Source organism: Paramisgurnus dabryanus, chromosome 1 (assembly GCF_030506205.2).
Source record: "Paramisgurnus dabryanus chromosome 1, PD_genome_1.1, whole genome shotgun sequence".
Classification (NCBI taxonomy): domain Eukaryota; kingdom Metazoa; phylum Chordata; class Actinopteri; order Cypriniformes; family Cobitidae; genus Paramisgurnus; species Paramisgurnus dabryanus.
The window spans coordinates 27,915,962-27,941,012 of record NC_133337.1 but is presented as its reverse complement, the minus strand read 5'-3'; the positions used below and the strand labels follow the sequence as shown (position 1 = coordinate 27,941,012).

The 25,051-nt window shown below is 43.7% G+C and overlaps 1 pseudogene; it reads right to left on the bottom strand.

Moving 5' to 3' along the window:
• Positions 1-4,008: 4,008 nt before the first annotated feature.
• LOC135778992 (scavenger receptor cysteine-rich type 1 protein M130-like) lies at positions 4,009-7,998 on the bottom strand (annotated as a pseudogene).
• Between the last annotated feature and the right edge of the window lie 17,053 nt (positions 7,999-25,051).

The following is a 25,051-nucleotide window of genomic DNA, read 5'->3' as shown; positions in this document are numbered from 1 at the left end:
TCCATAATCCTCTTCTGTACACACAGACTGATAGAAAATAATGAGAAGTCAGTGTAAAGAGAGAGAGAGAGACCAATCACGCTCTATGTTACCTTATTAGAAATAAGAAAGGAAATCATCAAACAACTTGAGTGACAAATCAGAAGAGATATTTTTGATTTTCTCCATATATATCAGCAGAACGTCAGCGCTGATGAACGACGCTCCTCCCTCCATGTTCAGGGGATACGAACACCTGCAAGATTGAAGATAAATTTACATCAAATCCTGTTGTGTGCAGGGGTACAGGAAACTATATGATCACTTCAAACACACTCATACACTTTAATATACTGTACACACATATATACAAAAAAAGATATATGCTTTTGTGAAAGTAAATATTCTATGGAGATTTTTATTTCAAGTTGTGTTAATATGAAAAAAGAAGTCAGTACATAAATGAATAAATGCAGAATAAATTGTTGTAAAATGTAGAAATAAACACAACTGTCTTAATAAAAAAAGAAACTATTCAATACATTTACAGTACAATAAATATACCTGCAGTAGAATTTCTGGCTATTCAATATTGTAATACTTCATTTGTCCACTAAATGGCAGTACAATCAAATCATCAGTAAATGTTGTCATGTGATAACTTCCTCAGAGTTGTACTACTGTTTAAACTTAAATCCAGATTAAAAACACATGAGCTCAGTTTCCTATTATTATGGCACATGGTGACAAATCTTACCCTCTTCATTATAATTTTAAAACTTACCTGTTTGACTTAGCAGTATTTGGTTCAACTATCACCAACCTCTGATATTTGCTGCATCGCGTGGGTCTTATTACAATCATGAACTCATCAGGTTTATATTGAATGTTTAATAATAATTATAATCAAGTAAAATAATAATCAACATATCATTGCATGTGTTACATGGAGTTCCGCCAGTCACCAGTCTCAGATTGAGTATCACTGTATCTAAGTGCCCCAAAGCTTTCTGACAGAGAGCCATATCACACTCATATTTAACCGATATTGCTTTAATAACATACGACCGGTTAAATAACATTTATAAGCAGCATTAATCACAGTTTGAGTTATTTATCCTCTGCTGCCACCATGCGGTCATGACTGAAACCACCGCACACAACTCCTCTGATCTCTCACACATGAACGCGCTCCAAACATCACGTGCGTCAATACCACTATTACTGTTTATTATAGGTAAATTTCCTGTTTGTAAAACGAAGTAATTGATTGTTGACATATTTTGGCAATTTAAGACGTGAGGCGTCAAATCGATGTTTAGTTTTGATTATTAATGTCTGAAGTCATTCTTACGTCATCATCGTGGTTCTCAAGCGGCTGTGTTGTGGGAGCACTGCGGTGAGGTTTTATTCTGCATCTCTTTCTTTATCTCTATTGTTAAAATTTATTCAAATATTGTGCACTTGAAGAAATGAATGCCTTATTGATGTTTGTGTAAAATATAATTCTCTCTGATATTTAATACTCTTGTCCAACCATCAAAGACTATATTTATAAGTTTGTCGTAAACTACAGCAGCATTCTATACATTTTCTGAAAAAATGATAATCTGAAAATGATCTTTAATAATAATGACATCAAAATAATAGGCCAAATATACAGACTGTTAAGATTTATTCTTATTTGCAAAATAATTTTAAGTAGAAAAATATTTTCCAAGAACAAAAAAGACCATAAGGCACCGAAGTTTTAGTAGCAAAATTTTAATCACTTAAACTCCTTGAAGCTCCTGAAGCTGTAAAATGATTTCATGAGGCAGTGGTTGTGGTCATTGAGTCATACAGACTCCTCCACCACATCGGCGTAGACTGTTGTGTAAAACAAAAGCACTTTTAAATTTGTCTTTGTTAACTGCATTAATATTAAAATCAAATCCCATTTAAATAATTAATGCACATCTATTAATGAAATAAAGGTTAATAACACAGCCTACCCAAGACGTTTGTCACATCTTCACCGTCATTCTTCACATTGTCATACACCTCCTGAACTCCCTCTGATAAAATAACATGACATGCAATACCCATATATACATACACGTGTATATGGGGGGGGGGGGGGGGGTTGAGTGTGTAACAAAATGTAAATAGATGCATTTTCCTTCTTGAGTTTCTGAGAATCATTGTGGTTACACCTTTTAAAGTTTTTATGAATTATGTTTAATAGTCATACATATGAAATGTAAGTGTATGGGCTGATAATTGTGAATTGCTGTGTAACTCACCTATAACTCCTTGAAAGTTCTGCCTATTCATGATGACATCATAATTGTCTGGTTTGTCCACAAAAACATAACACATAACAAATCCCATCAGAATGACAAAGAGTCAGTTAACCTACAATATATCTGCACTGAGCGTCACTTTAAATAGATGTTACATTACAAAAACAGCCTAGAAATGAAGTAAAATCACCTTTTTGAAGATCAGAGTTTTGTCCTGTGGTGATGACATCATCATACTGCTCAAGTGTGTCTTCTACAAATATAACATGAGACACACGTCATCACACCCAGAGATATAAAGTATATTTTCTCTTCATGTACAGATCTTATATTTCATCTTAATACAGAATAACAGAAGTGCACCTGTCTCACTGTCTGCTTTTAGTCCATCAGTGATGACATCATCATAGTATTCTGCTGGGACTTTTTTCACCATCTCTACTACATCAACACAAAACATGTTTGAAATCAAAATACTAAATGTGCTTTTGTATGAGACCAAAATCAAGTGCTAATAAAATCATGTGATCAGTCAATTGGCACAGACAAAGCTGACCAGCACTACCTCACGTACTGATGATATGAAACTTTGGCAAGCAGTCATATGTTAACATAAACACTTATTATCTATTATTGTCTGAGGGTATCTTAAAAATTATAAAACCTCTGAAGCATAAAGTTGTGTTCAGTCCTCTTACCTGAAAGAAGCTCATCAGCAACTTCATATCCAGAATGCTGTCCTTCAGAGATGAGACTCCCTGTTAAAGTGAAGCAGAAGAGTCAGAAACATGTTGATCATTACAAACAACCTCAACCTACATTTACATCACAGAGCACAAGAATATCACATCAACCTATTTTATCTAGATTTATATTAAAACTTTATTTAGACATGAAAAATATAAGTTAACTTCATTCTGCAAACACACACCTGTATCCTGACATGAACTCATCTCTCACCGGATTCAAGACAAACAGACAGGAAGAAGCGCGCACACACCTGCATATAAACTTACAAGCATATGAACCCCCCTCCCCATTAACCTCCAAAAATAATCACACACACACACACACACACACACACACACACACACACACACACACACACCTGCTGCTCTTGTTTGAAGCAAGAGGTTTAACAGGACTAATAATAGTTGAACATCAGCTCTCTGATTAATCTACAGATTCATCAAAATACACAAACAACTTACAAACATCAGACTGACTTTAATATTTAAACATTAATTTCATTTAATGAGACAGAATGTGGATCTGAATTTCGAAACCATCAAATCTTGAATACATTCAAACATGAGGACTCACCTCGCTGAGTGAAGGGATTTTCTCTATTTGTGTGTCTGTGATCAATCTCTTCATAAACTGCTTCAGTCTGAGCCCAGTGTCTTCTCTTAAAGAGATCTGTGACACACAAAGCTGATGTCATACACTGAACAAGACTGTAGTAAGATTGATGTTGATATCAGACTTCAGTATCCTAGATCTATACCTGTATATGAAGTGTGGATCTCTGTATCTCTCTTCATTACTCGGTTGTTCTTGATCAGTATGAGCAGCGACAGTAACAGCAGCAAGAGCAAAACTAAGAGCAGTAAGAGCAAAACTCCCAATACAATCACAACCACTGGAGGAATGAAGAGAGGAGGAGTATGTGGAGGAGTCACTGATCTCCTGTTTGTCTGAGAAACTGAAGGAGAAGCTGATGTTGTTGTGGCAGAAGTTGTGGTCACAGACAAATCTGTTTCTGGAAAAACAGACACATATAATAAAAAACTGTTGAACATACAATGAATTGATCTCTCAATGTTTTCTTCTCACCTGCACAGATGAGTCTAACTTGTTCTTTGTGTGAGCAGTCAGTGTGTTTTTTCAGGACATGAGGACAGTCCCACAGGTGAATCTCAGTCCCTCTGCACTCGACTTTCTTCATCCACACAACACCTTCACCAGCACCAAACGCTTCATTCCCATCAGCACTCAATGCTGCTCCACAACCCAGCTGCCTGCAGACCACCTGAGCATCTCTGATGTCCCACAGATCATCACAGACTGAACCCCACACAGAGTTATGATAAACCTCCAGTCTCCCCGAACACAAACCCTTCCCTCCACTCAGTCTGAGAGGAAGATGATCTACATCACACACATCAAACAACATTTACAACAACACTAACTCAAATTTGGATTCACACAGAATAGATATTTATCATATTTTTAAAGAATTGTATTTATACTTGAACACTTTCGCTGGTAAGGAGATGGTGAGGTAGAACATGTTAGATTAGTCCGAGGAACTTCATGGATCACCTTCTCTAAAATTATAACATGATAACATATCATTCACCTCTGAACACACTGGACAAACACGTCATCATCTGAGACAACGTAGTAACAAAACACGCTCTAAAGAACAGTCTGTCCATATAGGGCTACTGTAAAAACATGGCGTCGCAACATAGCGACATAAATGAAAGGGAAACCACGTTTTATGTAGATAAAACACCTTATTCTAAAGTAATAAAACATTACAGTTCATTTATTTAGTTATTTTCATTTTCTCACCAGTGCAGGGTGATATAAGTCACCTCATTTTGACCACAGTTATTCTTTCCCCATGGTGAAGTCGGGCACAGCCACAGATTTGAGTCATGTGGTCGACATTCAACATTATCCAACCAGTTATGAGCTGATGGCACTCTTGATGTTGAATAAGACAGACGGCCAGATCTTCCACAGTTCAGCTCTTGACAGATCAGACTCGCTGTGTCTCTTTCCATTTGGTTCCAGCAAACATTACCCCAGGATCCATTATAGAAAACCTCCACATTCCCTTCACAGCCTTCAGTTAACCTGAGCTCTTTAAACTCTAGATTGAAAACACAAACTTGAATTAACTACAGCTTTCAAAATATACATATAAATATACATATAAATATACATACATACATACATATATATAAATATACATACATACATATATATATATATATATATATATATATATATGTATAAAGTACAAAAGTAAATTGTTCTTAATCTTTCAAAGTAGATAATTCACCATCTGTGTTATAGAAATGTCCAAAAAACAGATTTATCATTGTAAATACTGTCATACAGCAGCCATCCACATTCAGGTCACAGTTTACCTGAGCACACGACTCCTACATCCTCCTTGTGTTTACAGTCATGATCTCCCCAGACCCGTGAAGAGCAGCTCCACAGTGACGTCTCATTCCCCTCACAGTTCACATCATCCAGCCATATGGGTCCAGAACCAGGACCAAACCAGGCTGGTACTGGCTGATTACTGAGAGCCACTCCACACTGCAGCTGTCTGCACACCACATGAGCATCTTTAATATCCCAGGAGTCATCACACACTGTACCCCATGAGCCTTTTTGTAAAACCTCCAGCCTTCCTGCACAATCTCCACCAGAACCCACCAACCTGATTGACCTCTGACCTGAGATCAGATACAGAGTTAGCAAAAAAATTTATAAATACATTTTTAATGAATCATCTGGACTGATATTGTAATTCTGACTTTGGCAGGTGATTGACAGCTGTTGTGTTGCGCTGCAGTTGAGAGTTTGTGGAGAGCTGCAGTTCCTCAGATGATCTTCAGTCCCAGAGCACTGGAAGCCCATCACACACTCATAACTGTGTTCATCACTGGATGAAGAGGAGTTAGTGAAGTTCAGCACAGAGCCACAGCCCAGCTGTCTGCAGACCACAGAGGATTCAGTGAGACTCCAGGAGTCCAGCAGAACTCTCCTCCAAACCTGATGAATGTAAACTTCCACCTCACCCTCACACTCTCTCTCTCCAGACAACCTCACTCGACCATCATGAAGAGACAGAGAGGAATCTGGAGAAAGGATTTGACATTTTCAGATTGATTACGATCACACTACAGTAACTTCATGTTAATGACAGAGTGAAGTTCACTCACTAGAACAAATGACTCCAACATCTTGTTTATGAGAGGATTCAGCTCGACTCCATGAAGAGATTGAACATTCTGAGAGTTTTGTTTCATTCCCCTGACAATCAAACACATCAGCCCAGATTTCACCAGATCCCTCTCCAAACCAGTCCACTCCCACAACAGACACAGCAATCCCACAATTCAGCTCTCTACAGAGAACATTGGCAGCTCTCATATTCATGCACTCATCACACACTGAGCCCCATTTACTGAAATACTGACGCTCGACCAGAGCAGATATCAGAGCCGTTCACCAGTTTGAGCTCAGAGTAACCTGGACAGGACAGAGACATATAATTCAATATATAGAGTAAAAATAAATATTTCAGTTTCATCATTTGTATATAAAAGATCAAAATAGGATATCAAATATTCATACTCAACCAGAGCAAATCAGTCCCAGATCATTGTTATGAGAGCAGGTTACTTTATGTGAAGTATATGAACATGATCGACTGTGTGATTCATTTCCTCTACATTGAATCTTTTGTGTCCACACCTGCTCCTCTCCTTTACCAAAAGTATCTGCACCCAGCAGCTGTACAGGAACCCCACAGTTCAGCTCTCTACACACAACCTCTGCATCCTGATCATCAAACACAGCATCACACACCGACATCCAGGTGTTCTCACGAAACAGCTCGACCCTTCCAGAGCACAGATGAGGTCCATTAACAAGTCGTGCAAACCTTCCATAGTTTATGGTTTCTGATTATATGGATAAAAGTATATTGTGAACAGATGCGCTCAACTCCCAAGTAGTTTATGGGTGCGAGTAATAAAGAAGTTATCAAGATAAAAATGAAAAACCGCACTCTCAAAATATAATTTCAGCGATATATTTATTTATACCATGTCCACACAGACAAGTATAAATAAATCACTGAAATTATATTTTGAGAATGCAGTTTTTCATTTTTATATGGACAAAGTGTACAGAACATAAGATTATAACTGGATTTGTTAAGACAAGATCATAGACTGATAAAGACTTATTCTTACAAAGATCATTGACTCTTCTATAACATTACTGATCACCAATAACAAGTCTGGGAAAATTATGGCTTTATAAAAAAAGAATGAATAAAAAATATTAAACATTTCTAAATACATAAAAGTGTTGTCACTCATACATAAACTATTTGATATTGTTTACTAGTCTGATATCAAATTCTAGTACAGTTTTTTACACAAATCTAAACTAGAACATAATTATCACAACCACTCAAACTATTTTCATTTGTATGTCCTGTGCAGAATGATGTTGTTATGAGTCATGAATTAACAGGGAAAATATTTATCATCAGAATGAGAACAGTACTGAATTAACTCTTTATCTGATCTACAGTTCTTCAGTGTAGACTCTGATCCAGTACAGTCCACCTCATCCATCCAGATTGGTCCTGATCCTTCTCCAAAGTAAGCAACAAGCGGAGCCTGTACAGCCTCTCCACAGCCCAGCTCTCTACACACTACTGCAGCATCTGTCAGATCCCACTCATCATCACACACTGTTCCCCACTGACCATCATGAAGAACCTCAACTCTACCAGCACACGGACTGCTACCATTCACCAACCTCACGCTTAAATCTGAAACATACAGTATGAAACAGATGTAAAGGAAAACAAACATGAAAACAACAACCACTTCATATTAAAGGAATATATATATGTATAATCTATTTTTTGTACCGCAAGTGTGTACTTACCGGAAGTAATGGTCATTACTACAGAGGAGAGTAATATGAGTGTGAGACAGATCTCCATAATCCTCTACTGTACACACAGACTGATAGAGAATAATGAGAAGTCAATGTAAAGAAAAGAGAGAGAGAGAGAGAGAGAGAGAGAGAGAGAGAGAGAGAGAGAGAAAGAGAGACCAATCACGCTCTCTGTTACCTTATTAGAAATAAGAAAGGAAATCATCAAACAACTTGAGTGACAAATCAGAGGAGATATTTTTGATTTTCTCCATATATATCAGCAGAACGTCAGCGCTGATGAACGACGCTCCTCCCTCCATGTTCAGAGGAGACAAACACCTGCAAGAGTGAAGATAAATTTACATCAAATAAATAAAACACTTCAGTATCTATTCAGCATCAAATCCTGTTGTGTGCAGATGTACAGGAAACTTTATGATCACTTCACACACTTTAATATAAACATAAAAGATAAATGCACTTCATATGTAGTTTTATTAAATAAAATGTATTGCACATTTAAACTAAACATTATGTGGTTAATTCAGCTTTACATTTTGTTTTTGTTCATTTTACATTTTTTTCAACAAATAAGAAGAGAGTGCATATAGTATAAAAATGATCTATAAATGACAGTACAAGTAAAAGTAAACTTGGCAGTATAAGTAAATATCTGTTGCTAAATATATAAATACAACAAATGTGCTAAAAAACACAATTTTTCTACATTTAATAAATAAACAATTAAACACATCTACTGAATATATCATTCTCAAGATACAGTACTTGCAGTTAATATTGTAATTCTTCATTTATCCACTAGATGGCAGTGCTGTCAATCAAATCATCAGTAGTTGTCATGTGACTTTATTAAGAATCTTCACTTTGCTTAAAGTTTATGTTTTGAATTTGTTCCCATTGTAAAGTCAGATTTTTTGCACGGTTTTTTTTTTAGGACAAATTATTCTCACTTGAACCAAACAGTACTGACCTACAACACACACAACCTTCCGTTCAACTTAATTTCTTAAATCCATATAAAAACACAGGGCCTCAGTTTCCTATAAAATTTGCATGACGCACGAGGTTTAATAACTGTTTGACTGTTTGGTCAAACTTTCATCAACCTCCGACTGCCTGCGGCCTCGTGCTTCTGTCCTAATCACAGCCAGTCTGACAGAGAGTTGTATGAGTGATTCTCTGAATTGGGTGCCAACCCTGATAAAACGTTGCACAATGTTTATTATACAGAAACAGTGATGCACTGATCACCCTGTTGTGATTACGCAATAGTTGCAACTACGGTAGCTGAGAGGCCATGCTTTGTGTTATTTTTTAAATGTTTCCAGAGCCTGATAAAATCGTTATACGTGTTAAATACTGTAAAATTGCACTTGCCGTCCAGAACGAAAGAAAACTACTTGAACCCATTGTGTGAGCTGTCTCTTTAGTACCGCGTGGTTTATTTACATGTTGCTGCTGATAAGACTGCAGTCCTGACACACCCACCAAACAAGAGAAAACATATCTCAAACCCTGTTGCACATCGGTGCATACCGTTTCAAGGATTCTTTTTTTTATTTTAATTTAAATATAATGGGTTGCCTAAGTAGTAGACAACAAGCATGTTTGCATGTCCTCACTAACCATCATAACATTTTCATTGAATATCAAACAAATAAAAACTGCAATTAATACCAAAAAGTTGCTGCTAATATAATCATATTAGACCAAACTTAATAGAGTGGTCACCTGTCAAAAAATAGATAATGCACGTAGCAGGGTTGGCTCTTTTTGAACATTGGCAGCTCTCATATTCATGCACTCATCACACACTGAGCCCCATTTACTCAAATAATGATGCTCAACTCGACCAGGGCAGATATCAGAGACATTCACCAGTCTGAGGTCTGAGTAACCTGAACAGAGAAATATCAGATTATAGGAAGAGTATGAAACTAGAGGCATGAGAATACAGCAGTAAAACTATTCAAACTGTATAAGAAATCTGTCAGATATTTATACTCAACCAGAGCAAATCACTCCCACATCATTGTTATGTGAACAGTTGTTCTTGTTTGAAGATTGTTATGGACAGAAGTATATTTGAGATTTATTACCTCTACATTGAATCTCTTGTGTCCACACCTGCCCTCTCCTTTACCAAAGGTATCTGCACCCAACAGCTGTACAGGAACCCCACAGTTCAGCCCTCTACACACAACCTTTGCATCATGATCATCAAATACAGCATCACACAAATAAACAAACAAATAGAGTACACACACACACACACCCACACCCACACCCACACCCACACCCACACCCACACCCACACCCACACCCACACCCACACACACACACACATAACTTATAAATTATCCTATCAGTATAAATAAATATCTATTGCTAAATATATAAACAATTGTCCTAATAAAAAACATTTGTACATTTAATAACTTAGCAATTTAATACATCTACTGAATATATAATTCTCAATATGCAGTACATGCAGCATTTAATAATGTTATACTTCATTCATCCACTAGATGGCAGAGCTGTCAATCAAATCATCAGTAAATGTTGTCATACATGAAGAATCTTGCTTCATGTTTTGACTTTGTTCCCAATGTAAAAATTTAAGTCTTATTTCACTGCACTTTTATTTTGAGGTCAAATTATTCTCACTGAATCCAACACTGACCTACAATACACAAGCTTCCTCAGACTTTGTGTTTTAACTTAATTTCTTAAATCCAGAAGAAAACACAGGGGCTCACTTTACTATAATAATTGCACGATGAGACAAATCTCACCACAATTACCTCAATAATATTTTAAAATCTTACCTGTTTGACTACATGTCCAAACTCTCTTCGATCTCTGATACTGCACTCGTGCTTCTGTCCTAATCACAGCCAATCCGACAGAGAGCCATAACATACTCATATGCGTCCGATATTACTTTTATAACATCTACGACTGGTTAAAAATAATTTTTTTAAGTAACATAAATCAGTGTGAGATTGATTTATCCTCTACTGCCACCATGCGGTCATGACTGAAACAACAGCACACAACAATCCTCTGATCTCACACATGAACGCGCTCCAAACGACACCCGCGCGTCAAAGACCACTGTGGGTTTAAATATAACTGTTTATTAAAACAGAATATAGGAACATTTTGTGTTTGTGAAGTGAAGTCAGTGATTAGTGACATATATACATGGAGTAATAGGGACAGATCTCAACAGTAACGTATTGATTTTTGGCTAATTTCTGAATATATATAAGAGAGAGTTGAATTTGTTACTATTGAACCATCAGTTTTAACAGATCACAAAGGCATATCAATTAAAATAAATGTGTTAGTTGTCAGTCAAGCAGAATTAAGTGAGGATATTTGAAGTTAAATAATAGTTTACTGGATTACAATGATTTTTGTGACCAAATTAAGAAGTTAATAGTTAAATATTGGCAACAGGCTTCTTTGATTAAAATTTATGGGGAATTATGGGAACAAACTACATTTGAAATAAGGAGATTCGCAATATCATATGGAAAATCCATTAAGAAAAAGAAAAAAGAAAATGAAAATAAATAAAATTATATCCATCACTTGTAAAAAGAACCAAAATATGATGAGCACTGAATTATTAAAACTTGCTACATTGCAGAGTGATCTGGATAAGATTTATGAAGAGAAAGCTGGAGAAAAAACACAAAATACTTTTTTGGTTTAGAAAAAAGAAATGGAGAAATAACATCTGTTAATAAATTAATAATTAATGGAGTTACTAATGATAATCCCAGGGATATTTCTTGTTTTGTTCATCAATTTTATAGTAAATTGTATAGTTCAAATAATCAACAAAATGATGCAGATTTTTTTCTTGATAATGTGTCCACCAGCATTAATAAAATTTCATCAGATTACAAACTGTTATGTGATAAAGAATTAAATATTGAGGAAATTACTAATTGTATAAATAATCTTAAAGACAACAAGGCTCCTGGGAATGATGGATTGACAGGGGAATTTTTAAAAAAGTTTTGTGATGACCTTGCACCTTTTTTACTTGCAGTTTTTAAAGAAGCAATTGATTTGGGAGAAATGCCTGCATCATTAAAACAAGGGGTAATTACATTTATACCAAAGCATAACAAAGATTAACTATTCTTAGACAATTGGAGACCAATTAGTTTGTTAAACAATGATACCAAAATTTTTTCTTTAATCTTTGCAAAACATCTTAAGAAATATCTGAATACAATAATTGACGAAGAGCAGTCGGGTTTTCTGAAAGGACGTTTTATTGGAAATAATATTAGATTAATTTTAGATTTAATTGATTATAGATACCTTATTCCAGATGATTCCTTTATATTATTCATTGATTTCTATAAAGCGTTCGTGTTAGGAAATACCCGGAGTCGGAGTCTCAATGCAAGTAATTTAATGAAGAGTTGTAGAAAACACTGGATGTAGACAGGATGATAGAATACACTGGATGTAGACAGGATAATAGAGTACACTAATAATGAGAGTCACTGTTGTCTCAAGCCGTCCGTGAACCACACAAAGCCACACAAATAATCCTCCTCGCAGACACAGAGTCACAGGAAACGAACTGGCGTACGCTTGAAGGCAAAGCATCCAGTTAGTCAAAAAAAATAGGAGACAAACACAATCGGGAACCAAGCAGAAACCCGAACACAGGATTAGGATCCCGAAACAGAGACAGTAATCCAAACGGGCAGGCTGAACCTATGGCGAGAGGCTGTTGATGCAGTACACTATAACGCAAAGGGAAGAAAAGCAGCCATGTACCGGCAGCAACCTCAGCAGAAATATGCGAGTGGGACAAAGAATATTGTCAACTGTAAAAACTGTGGTGGAAACCATCCAGCAAAGCGTGATCAATGCAAAGCTTTCGGACAACAATGTCACCGTTGTAAAAAGTTCAATCATTTCAAGCTCCAGTGCAAGTCTGTGTCACAGGTCGGAGCGGACCCGAGATAGCTAAAGGGTCACGCCCCTTCCTAACTTCCACCTCGAGGAGGTTCCTAAAGCCACCCCAATGACCAGACACACAAGGTATAAGTAAAATTAAAATGAAACTTTATTAAATTATTAAAAATGGAATGGTCAGGGAAGGGGGAAGGGGACTTAAAATAAAGGCCTCTTCTGGCCTCCAGGCCAGTCCCGGCGCCATGGGCGGGCTTTAGGGGGCCGGGCCCGCCCTGTGAGTCACCAGTGCCCGCCCTGGACGAACCTGCTGTCTCCCTTCACCTGTTCACCAGCTCCATGTTTTTATCAATAGGCCACTGTTATTAATTAAAAGTTATTGTTTTGTACATATATAACTCCTGAATAAAAAAAACGTGTTTGGTCTGATTTAAAAAATATATATTTCAAACGTATTTGATTGGTTTGTCAATAGTGAGCGCGGAAATGTTTGGTTGTTTGCTAAGCGCGCCACCGCTTAACGTTAAGACACAATTGAGTGTTGCCTGCAGTGAGACTGACACGTTATGGTTCTGCTGTTATCTTTCAACTATTTTCGCTGCTGAAACAACAAAAACAGTCAACATTAATTGCGTCTAAAATGTAAGTGGCTTAATATTAATTACTTGTTTAGTGAACTGTCATTAAATCTGTCACATTTTCAACCGTGATGTGAAGCTGCTTAACTGTATCATGTTATTAAAAAATCCACATTTTTACCGCAGTAACGTTATGTTTAACCTACTTTGTGTTTGCTGCGCTTATTTGTTTAACTTAGCGTTATTACATTACACTTTCGGTCGCCGTTGAGACTAAAGGATGCAGAATCATTATCGTGTTTTGGTGATTGTTATTGGCGTTTTTAATCAGATTAGGCAACTTGTTCGGTCGAGCAAGTAAAATTCTCTTTCACTTGGCCTTTTAAAAAATCCACTTGTCTCTGATATTAAGCGGACAAGCGTTGATGTTGAGCCCTGCGACGTGTTTTATTTGCGTTTAGATTGCTTCAGTAAGCTAGGTCCAATCTTTACGACTTCTCCGTTGTATTGCGTTAATGGAGAGGTATGTTAGTTCTTGCTCTCTTTTTTGTCCATTTAATTCATAAGTAATGATATTATGCATTGCAATGAGGTTGCTCTCATTTGTGCCCCCCCTGAAAAATGAAATGCCCGTCCGTGAATTTGTGTCTGGCGCCGGGTCTGCTCCAGGCAAATTTAAAAGAACGGGGAGGGGACGGGCCTATTGGGGTTTCTTCTATCCGTGGCGCCCTCTGTTCTCCTGGAGGCAGAATTGCAGGTAACTGATAACAGTGAATACGGTAAGTGCTCTTCGGGTAACAGGTTCGTAGTCTTCCTCCTTTAGAGGGCTCAGGGCTGTAACACAAGATCACACGGCACCTTTAACTGTGACTTTCTCTCTTACTTGCAGGTGGCTAGTAGCAATGGATACGGTAAGTACTCTTCGGGCAACTGGTTCATAGTCTTCCTCCTTTAGAGGGCTCAGGGCTGTAACAAGATCACACGGCACCTTTAACTGTGACTTTCTCTCTCTTACAGGTGGGCTAGTAGCAGTGGATACAGTGAGTACTTTTACAGGTAACTGGTTCGCAGTTTTCCTCCTTTAGAGGGCTTGGGGCTGTAACACAAGATCACACGGCACCTTTAACTGTGACTTTTTCTCTCTTACAGGTGGGCTAGTAGCAGTGGGTGCGGTGAGTGCTTTTACAGGTAACTGGTTCGTAGTTTCCCTCCTTTAGAGGGCTCGGGGCTGTAACACAAGATCACACGGCCCTTTAACTGTGACTTTCTCTCTCTTACAAGTGGGCTGGTGGCAACGGGTACGGTAAGTACTTCTCAGGCATCTAACTCGTACTTATATGGGACTTTTGATAGCCTACGGTGTATACAGTGGATGAATTTACTCACAGACCTCCCGTGGTGAGATGGTTACTTGTGGTCTTTACCTCCAAGGCCTCAGTCACAACGAGGGGGTAGGATACTGTCACCGTCGAGCCGAACGCTGCCCTCTCCTCTCCGTACGTGTAGCTCCAGAGATCTGGACAGGGGCGCACCTTTGAAGAGGCTCCGTGACAGACAGGTTACTACATGCTACACTTCCACACACACTGTGCTTTCCTTCACATATACATCAGCACTCGAATCTCTACTCACGCAAAGGTCTGGGTCTTCTGTACAATCCACCACCGACTTCACTATCTCCACCACAGGGGCTCTCGATGCCACACCCATCTCCACACTGAATCACTGCACAGCATATGATTTAGTAGCACTTTGCCCAACGCACGGCGTCTTCACTCACGGCCGACTCACTATAATGGCTCCTGACAACGAATACACAGCACAACACTGCACGACATCAAGTGTACACACTCAGCAAAGTCAAGACTCACCCACGACACACTTCAAGTGACAAATAGTAAGGTCAGGCCAAGATCTTCCCGGAGTCGGCTGTGGACCGGCGGGGCGTTGTAATCGAAGGCTGATAGTTGAAAGTAGCTATTGCAATGATCCTCCTTCCTTATAATGCTGCACTGCCGGCTCGCCCACCACTCTGCTCCGTGACAGGGCCGCTATCTTCGTTCGCTGGGGGCTTACACACACATGAGACAACGTACTCTCAATAAATACATCCAGCAGTAAATTCCTTATACTCACGGTAAGTTGTCACACTCTCTCCCTTGGTCTCCGTGGTATCCACGCGGGCTAATTCCTTCCTTGTTGTATGTAATCCAGTCGTATTTAGCCAACGATTTCACTAAGGATATGCATGTCAAATACTCTCACAGCATCAATAACTTTCAATATACTCAGCCAAACAATTTCTCCTCTTCTTCTGTTTCCAGCTCGCGTCACATTTAATCCTCCGTCGGTACACCACAGCAGCACAGTATCCACTTCACCACCACATATGACAGCAACCACCGAATACAATGAACCCAGCCAGCACAACAAACCCGATGGGCAAAACAAACCACAACATTTCGGTGGGGCTCGTTGTATGAACGGCCTCCACTCCTTCTTTTCGGCTCCTTCAGCCGTCTTCTTTCCGCTCGCCTTGGCGATCCCCGGATCAACGGCGCCTTCAGAGGAGTGGATCTTTAATCCGCCCTTGGCGGAGCGGAGCTTACCCCGAAAATCAGCTGCCCCGAAAATCAACTGCTTCTTTGTGTTTCTACAGGTCTATTTATATTGCCCATCTTCATTTCCTCTGCTAATCACCAGCTGCCACACTCAATTGCCGCACCTGTTGCTCGTACCTTCATAATTTGCGTTGTCAGGGAGACCAGGAAGTAAAGTGGGTTGAAAATCGGGTCCGGGCGGAAACCATCTTCAGGCAGAACAAATCTCCGCCACTTTTGGTTCCGCCCTACCATAGTCACCCTGTTACATCTGCATCAAAAGATAATTTTAAATCAATCAGATCGCTGATGCAAACACAGACAGTAGTGAAGAGTCATTTCATATTGATGGACTGTGTCTTGGTGCTAGTGAAATTGATGCAGTAAATCACCATAGTGGAATTAACAAACAAGAAAAACATTGCAGCCTGACAGTAAATGGCAAGCCCCTTGAGCTTAAAATTGACACAGGAGCAAAATGTAATGTCCTTTCGACAGAAACGTACAAAGCTGTGAAAACAGATGAGAGAATACAAGAGAACTCGAAAGCAACGTTAGTGGCTTACGGAGGCACAGAAATTCAAACAAAAGGAACTGTGATGCTGCAATGTTTAACCAGCAAATGAGAATTATACCTGTAGCAATTTCATGTGGTTGATAATGTCACAGGAGTGACGATCTTTTAGGCGGAACCAAAAAATTGGGAAAGTTTGGTTCCGCCCGGATGTTTCCGCCCGGACCGGTAAGAGAAAACATCGGACATCCGGTAGCGTCGCGAACGCTGTAATCAGCCAAATTACACACAGCTGGGAGTTATTAAGAGGAGCGCCGGGTGATTGGACGAGAGCAACACCAGGAGAGTATTTAAGAACAACTTAAACCACAGTCTTGGCTGATGTTATCCGCTGTGTGTTGATGTGTATCGTAGCGCCGAGTTGGGCTCGCCGGATACGCTATTTGGATCGCTGTATTGCTCTCTCTCTCTCTCGTTTGGATCATAGATCGATACTAATGAGGATATCGACGACCTTATAGGTGGAATACTAGACGGATACTGACGTCGGATGAGAGAAACGGAGGAAGAGGAAAACTTACTGTTGTGAGTATACATCTGTGGAAAAGTGGTGTTGGTGGTTGGAAAACGCCCTGTCTATGCATCTGGAGTTATTACAGCGTGAAGTCAACCTAGGACGAAGGAAGACAGAAATTGTGAGTAACCAAATCCCTTGAAGTAGGTGTTTTGTATGTACTTGACCTAGACATCGTTTTGAGTGTTTTCAAGAGAGAGTGAGTGGCCCTGCCCCTGTACCAGCGTGGTGGGTGAGCCGAAGGGTTCTTGTGTGGAAGCAGCTACAGTGACAACAATAAACAAATACTAGGCCGTCTACCATCTCCCTATTCTCGCCCAGAGCGAAGTGGAAGAAGACGGGTGTCTATTGTGTGCACTGAGCGTGGTGGGTGAGTCTTTGGATGTAGAAATTTTCACTTGAAGTGGTGCTGTGTAATGCTGTGTATTGCAGTGAGAGTGCTGTGTCTTGTTTGACGTAACCCCGCTTCAGTCACTCGTCCTGGGACGACGAAGAGGAAAAACGGTGCTAGAGAACACCTGTACGATTATGCTGTAGTGTGTTTCAGTCTAACAGTATCACAGAGTGGCGGTGAAGAACTGTGCGATTGGCGGTGTGCGTGAGTATCACATCTACTATTGTTACCTTACTTGTGTCTTTTTCATCATCACAGAGTAGAGGCGAAAGAGATCCGCCGGCCCGAGGTCTCGACGAAAGGGCGCCCCGGTCCAGTTTTCGATCGACCAACGGGTCTCGAGGAAAGGGCAGCGCTCGACCCGGTGTGCCGGCGTGACGTTCTCGCCCCTCTGTCAACCAACGAGTTCGCCGAGAGGGTCTTGGTCCCCGGGCGTCCCATTGCAAGCCACTGTTCAATCGACGCATTGCATAGCCAGCCAGCGTAAGCCCGCCACCCTGTAAGCTACCGTATAACCTGTTTTGTCTGTGGATTAACAGGGAAGTGAGCGAGTCGTGAGAGCCGTGAAGAGAGCCATACCTACCCAGAAGCTGTAACCAGCGTAGAGGTGAGAGAAAACCTTGAAATCGATTTACTGTGTCTCCGTGTCCCAGCAGTCGTCTGTGGAGAGAAAGAGAGCCAGCGTGAACGCTGAGATATTGAGCTGTGAAGAGAGCCATACCTACCCAGAAGCTGTAACCAGCGTAGAGGTGAGAGAAAACCTTGAAATCGATTTACTGTGTCTCCGTGTCCCAGCAGTCGTCTGTGGAGAGAAAGAGAGCCAGCGTGAACGCTGAGATATTGAGCTGTGAAGAGAGCCATACCTACCCAGAAGCTGTAACCAGCGTAGAGGTGAGAGAAAACCTTGAAATCGGTTCACTGTGTTCCTGTATCCCAGCAGTCATCTGTGGAGAGAAAGAGAGTCAGCGTGAGTGCCGAGATACTGAGCTGTGAAGAGAGCCATACCTACTCAGAAGCTGTAAACAGCACAGAGGTGAGAGAAAACCTTGAAATCGACTCACTGTGTCCCTGTATCCCAGCAGTCGTCTGTGGAGAGAAAGAGAGTCAGTGTGAGTGCCGAGATACTGAGCTGTGAAGAGAGCCATACCTACCCAGAAGCTGTAACCAGCGTAGAGGTGAGAGAAAACCTTGAAATCGATTCACTGTGCCCCTGTATCCCAGCAGTCGTCTGTGGAGAGAAAGAGAGTCAGCGTGAGTGCCGAGATACTGAGCTGTGAAGAGAGCCATACCTACTCAGAAGCTGTAAAAAGCGCAGAGGTGAGAGAAAACCTTGAAATCGACTCACTGTGTCCTCGTGTCCCAGCTGGAGAGAGAGAGAATAGGGAAGGAGAGTGCGTCAACGAGCAAGGAGCTGTGGGAAATAGGCGGCGAACCGCCGTGCGCTGAATAAGGTACACTGACAGGAAAAGTCCATACCAACACTCATTGTGATTTATTCTGCCTCCAGGGAGGAAGAGGAGCGCGCCACGGGCAGAGGGAACCAGAGGCGGGAGCCAGTTCCCCGACGCAACCCCCCACCCTCTGTCACTCATTCGGCCGTGGCCCCCTGGAGGGCAGAGCCTGATTTTAGTTTTAATTCCCCTTTCCCCCAAGTCCCCGTACATTTTAGCTATTTAAATAAATAAAGAATATTTTATACTTACCTGTCCTCGTTGTTGTCTGGTCATTGGGTTGGTTTTGGGGACCTCCTCGAGGTGGAAGTTTAGAAGGGGCGTGGCTTAACCACTAGCAGCCAGCCCCTGGCTTGTGACAGATTTTGGCGTAGTCGGCAGGGCTCCACCTCGAGTTGAGTAACCAGACTAGCCCAATGACCGACAACGCGGGGCCCGCAGCCCAACCCCGTGCGGTGCCTGTCTTTATGGGCAGCCCTTGGGTCCAAAAGTATGGAGGGACAGAGTCGGGAGTACGACTAACGGAATGGAAGGCCCAGTTGGAGTATCTAGCCGACCTGCAAGGCCTTAGTGTAGCCCAGCGGCTCCAGTTCGTGTTGAACTCCCTAGAGGGAGAAGCGCGGCGAGAAGTACAGGCCGCCCCTGAAGCTGTCCGAACCAGCGCCCAAACTATATTCCAGTTTCTCACCGAGCAATATGGTGATCACACCCCCGTAGCCGTCCTCCGTTCCCAATTTTTTAATAGTAAACAAGGCCCCCGACAACCCATTAGAGCTTTTGCCCTGAGACTGCGAGAGCAGTTCACCCGGCTACAGATCCGCCGCGATCATGGATTAGGAGATGGAGAGACTTTGCTGCGCGACCAATTCCTTTTGGGGATGAAAGAGGGCCCCGTGAGACAGAGTCTGAGGGTCCAGTTTCGGAGAGACCCCGACCTCACATTTGAAGATCTAAGGAAGGAGGCGCTAGCGTTGGAGGGCGATGAGGTTGAGGTGAGTGAGACCCCAGTATGTGCGGCTGTAAACGAAAGCGTGCCACCACCATCTGAGCGCACGGATTGGAAGCAGGCTCTGAAGGCAGAACTTTTGAAGGACGTCCGGGAACAGATGTCAGAAATATCTAAGACTCTTCTGGGAGAGCTACGCCAAGGTAGGGCGTGGGAGGAACCAAGGCCGGCACCCCGAGAGCGAGTATACTCGGAGAGGAGCCGAGAGCCACCTGGACGCCCAAGCCGCTATAATCGGCCCCGGTTCGAATGGGATGACCAGGGGCAGCCGATTTGCAACCGTTGTGGTGAGCCAGGACATTATAGCCGTCAGTGTGGGCCCCGCAGGGCATCGGAAGGGGGTTTTTAGGACGACCGGCCACAGTGGGTCGTGTGGCCGGGACCCCTCGAGAAGACCCGGGAAGAAGGGACAGTTCAAGGCAACAGATGATCGGGCATAGCCCGGTGGCAGAAGTAAAAGTGTGTGGCAAGTGGATTCAGTGCCTGGTAGATACGGGCTCACAGGTAACGATGTTTGCAGAAAGCCTCTCCAAGGAGATATTCGGAAGAGAAGGAACACAAGGAGCGGAGGCCCCCTGGCTGACGTTGAAGGGCGCTAACGGCCTGGAAATCCCCTACATTGGCTATCGCCTGACGGATCTGGAAGTGCATGGGGTAGTTGTCCCCCAAAAAGGTGTGATCATTGTTGAAGATAGGTGTTTGGGCGCCCACAGGGCCCTGTTGGGCATGAATGTCCTCTCTGAGTGTTGGGAGGAGATATTCCGGGCTAGGCCTGGTCCAAGGATCTCACCTACCGAGAGGCCCAAGTGGGAGCGCGTAGTGGCCGACTGCCGCCGGGTCCAGATGAACCAGGTTCGTAGAGATCGGGAGGAAGTGGGAAGAGTAATGTGTCGTTTTGCTTTGTCTATTCCCCCTAGGAGTGAGGCTATCGTATGGGCAAGAGTGCCCCTTCGGGAAGCGAGCCCTGAGGAGTGGGTGTTGGTGGAGCCACACACAGATTGTCCACAAGTGGAGGTAGCACGAGGATTAGCTGCGGTCCACCGGGGGAGGATTCCTGTGAGGGTACGAAATGAGCACCCCTATGCAGTACAATTGTACCGACATCAACGACTGGCCCGGCTGACGATGGTCACGCCCCACCAGGTGAGAGAAGAGAGGGACGTCAGTTTCCGTCAGGTGTGCCCCACTGTGATCGAGGTGGCCCTGACTCAAATGGATGCCCCGGCGGGTAACCAGGGGAGAGGTGTGCCAAAACACCTAGCGGGTGAGTCACTGCAAGGGGATGACCTGGGGCAGGTACAGACACAGAAACTACAGGCACTCCTTCGGAAGTGGCAACATGTGTTTGCGAGGCACGATGAGGACTATGGATGCACCCGGGTGGTGGAACACCACATCCCCACGGGGGATGCAGGGCCCAGTAGGGAGAGGTACCGACCGATCCCACCTACCTTGTATGCGGAAGTGCGTACACTTCTGCAGGGCCTGTTGGGCCGGGGCATCGTCAGAGAGAGTAGTAGCCCCTGGGCGGCCCCCATCGTGCTCGTACAAAAGAAGACGGGAGCCTGGAGGTTCTGTGTGGACTATCGCAAGCTGAACCTGGTAACAAAGAAAGATGCTTTCCCTTTACCATGAATTGAAGACTCCCTCGCTAGCCTCACGCAGTCAGCCTGGTATTCCACCCTAGATCTGGCCAGTGGATATTGGCAGGTGCAAGTAGCCGAGGTAGACCGGGAGAAGACTGCCTTTACGACCCCGTTCGGACTATTTGAATGGGACCGGATGCCTTTCGGGCTTTGCAACTCTCCGGCCACCTTCCAACGCTTGATGCAACGCTGCCTTGGAGGTCAGTTGATGGCGTCAGTATTGGTATATTTGGATGATGTGATTGTGTATTCCCCAGATTTCGACTCCCACCTCCGGCACCTAGAGGAAGTCTTTCGAGCCATGGAGAGATACGGGCTGAACCTGCAGCCGGACAAATGCCACCTGCTGCGGCGAGAAGTGAAGTTCCTGGGCCATGTGGTCAGCGCAGCAGGGGTGGCCGTGGACCCCGAGAAAGTCTCTGCAGTGAAGGATTGGAATGTGCCTAAGACTGTGAGGCAAGTACGATCCTTTCTGGGGTTCGTGGGATATTATAGACGATTTATTAAGGATTTCTCAAAGATTGCCAAGCCCCTTAACCAGTTGCTGGTTGGCACGGGACGAAGCCGGGGCCGTGGATCGCCCTCTATTAACTGGGATGATGATTGTGAGATGGCTTTTCAGAGGCTAAAGCAGGAGTTGTTACAGGCCCCCATCTTGGCGTATGCTGACTTTTCCAAACCTTTTGTCTTATATACAGACGCGAGCAACCTGGGACTGGGGGCAGTATTGGCCCAACGGCAAGAAGGAACAGAGCGGGTGATCGCTTATGCGAGCGAAGCCTCCATCCGGCAGAGAGGAACGACGCAAATTACAGCTCCTTTAAGCTGGAACTGCTGGCCTTGAAGTGGGCCCTGAGCGAAAAGTTCAAGGACTACCTTTGGGGAGCTAAGGTAACAGTCATCACAGATAACAACCCTCGTGTACATTTACAGACGGCGAAGCTGGGGGCCGTGGAACAACGATGGGTGGCTCAACTGGCCAACTTCGATTACAAGTTGCAGTATCGGCCCGGACGAGAGCATACGAACGCGGACGTCCTCTCAAGACTGCCAGAGGAAAGAGCCCCAGATACCAGGAGTATCGAAGGGAGGATAGCCACGAGGAGGGCTACATGATAGGGGCCGTGGAGGCGCCAGGAGGCCAGCAGGAAGCCGCACCAGGGAACTGGGGGTGGGACCCCCGCTGATGGATAGAGAGGCAGGCCCAGGACCGGGACGTGTGCCAGGTGAAGATGTGGGTAGAGCAGGGCCAACGGCCCACGCCGGCGGAAAGGCTAGCCCAGACGGAGACTGGGAAGAGGTTACTGGGACAATGGGAGAAGCTGGAGCTACAGGAGGGGGTGCTTTGCAGGAAGACTCGCGATCCGAAAGTGGGCGAGTGTGTCAGATCGTGGTGCCCGCCGACCAGGTAAACGCATTGGTCTCGGCCTATCATGACCAGTTGGGACACCAGGGACACACATCAAGCTTGCCCCCGGTGCATGTTGTTTAAATCTAGACGAGAGGCCCGAGCACCGATGGTACCCATCCATGCGAAAGCCCCCCTCCACATAATGGCAATGGACTTCCTGACGCTGGGCCGCCCTCAGGACCGTTATCAAAACATTCTGGTAATCACTGACCTATTTACCAAATACGCCTGGGCAGTCCCGACGCTCGATCAGACAGCCAACACCACCGCCACAGCTCTATGGCGAAATGTGTTCCAGACATTTGGATGTCCCGAGTTTCTGCACTCCGACCAAGGGGCAAATTTTGAATCCAAGGTAATCCGTGAGTTATGCCAGTTGTATGGTTGTACTAAAACCCACACGACGTCGTATCATCCCCAGGGGAACGGAAGCTGTGAGAGGTTTAATCAGACCCTATTGGGGCTACTGGGGACTTTAGACCAACGACAGCAGAGCGATTGGGTGAGTGCTTTACCAAACCTTTTGCAAGCATATAACAACAGTGTTCATAGCACGACGGGGTATGCCCCTACTTACCTGATGTTTGGCAGGCACGTACGGATGCCCACTGACCTGGTCTTGGGAGTAGCAGCAGACCGGGAAGAAGTGAGTGTGACGGAGTGGGTGGGGCGCCATCACCAGTGCTTACACTTTGCGTACGAACAGGTTTCTAGGAAAATACAGACGGCAGGAGAAAGGAACAAGCGGTTGTATGACCGGACTGCCCGAGATGCCCCCCTGTTACCAGGTGAGAGGGTCCTGGCGAGAGACAACCAGCGGCAGGGAAAAGGCAAGTTAAGCGACCGCTGGGAGGCTATCCCGTATGTGGTCTGCAAGCAGCAGAGGCCGGGACAACCGGTGTACACCATCCGGCCCGAGGGAAAACCTGGCCCCGAACGTGTGGTACATCGAAACATGCTTCGCCCCTGTCCGAACTACCCTGAGGCCGTGATGGAGGGGCCCACCGAGCCAGTACCGGAGGCCCCCTGGATGGAAGGATGGGCTGTGGTACCAGGTCGACCCGTGGTGGCGCTACCCCCGGCCGCCCAGAGGCAGCCAGAAATAGCACCCGAGCCAGCTGAATCCCCAGTGGCCCAGATACAGCCTGAGCTGGCACCTGAGCCGGTTGAACCCCCGGCGGCCCAGATGCAACCAGAGGTAGTACACGAGCCAGCCGAGCCCGATTCACCCGTGAGACGATCCCAACGGGAGAGCCGAGGACGCCCCCCTGGCCGGTACGGTGAGTGGACAACGCCGTGGCATTCCAGGGACTAGAATGCATTGGCGGGGGAGGATGTCACAGGAGTGACGATCTTTTAGGCGGAACCAAAAAATTGGGAAAGTTTGGTTCCGCCCGGATGTTTCCGCCCGGACCGGTAAGAGAAAACATCGGACATCCGGTAGCGTCGCGAACGCTGTAATCAGCCAAATTACACACAGCTGGGAGTTATTAAGAGGAGTGCCGGGTGATTGGAAGAGAGCAACACCAGGAGAGTATTTAAGAACAACTTAAACCACAGTCTTGGCTGATGTTATCCGCTGTGTGTTGATGTGTATCGTAGCGCCGAGTTGGGCTCGCCGGATACGCTATTTGGATCGCTGTATTGCTCTCTCTCTCTCTCGTTTGGATCATAGATCGATACTAATGAGGATATCGACGACCTTATAGGTGGAATACTAGACGGATACTGACGTCGGATGAGAGAAACGGAGGAAGAGGAAAACTTACTGTTGTGAGTATACATCTGTGGAAAAGTGGTGTTGGTGGCTGGAAAACGCCCTGTCTATGCATCTGGAGTTATTACAGCGTGAAGTCAACCTAGGACGAAGGAAGACAGAAATTGTGAGTAACCAAATCCCTTGAAGTAGGTGTTTTGTATGTACTTGACC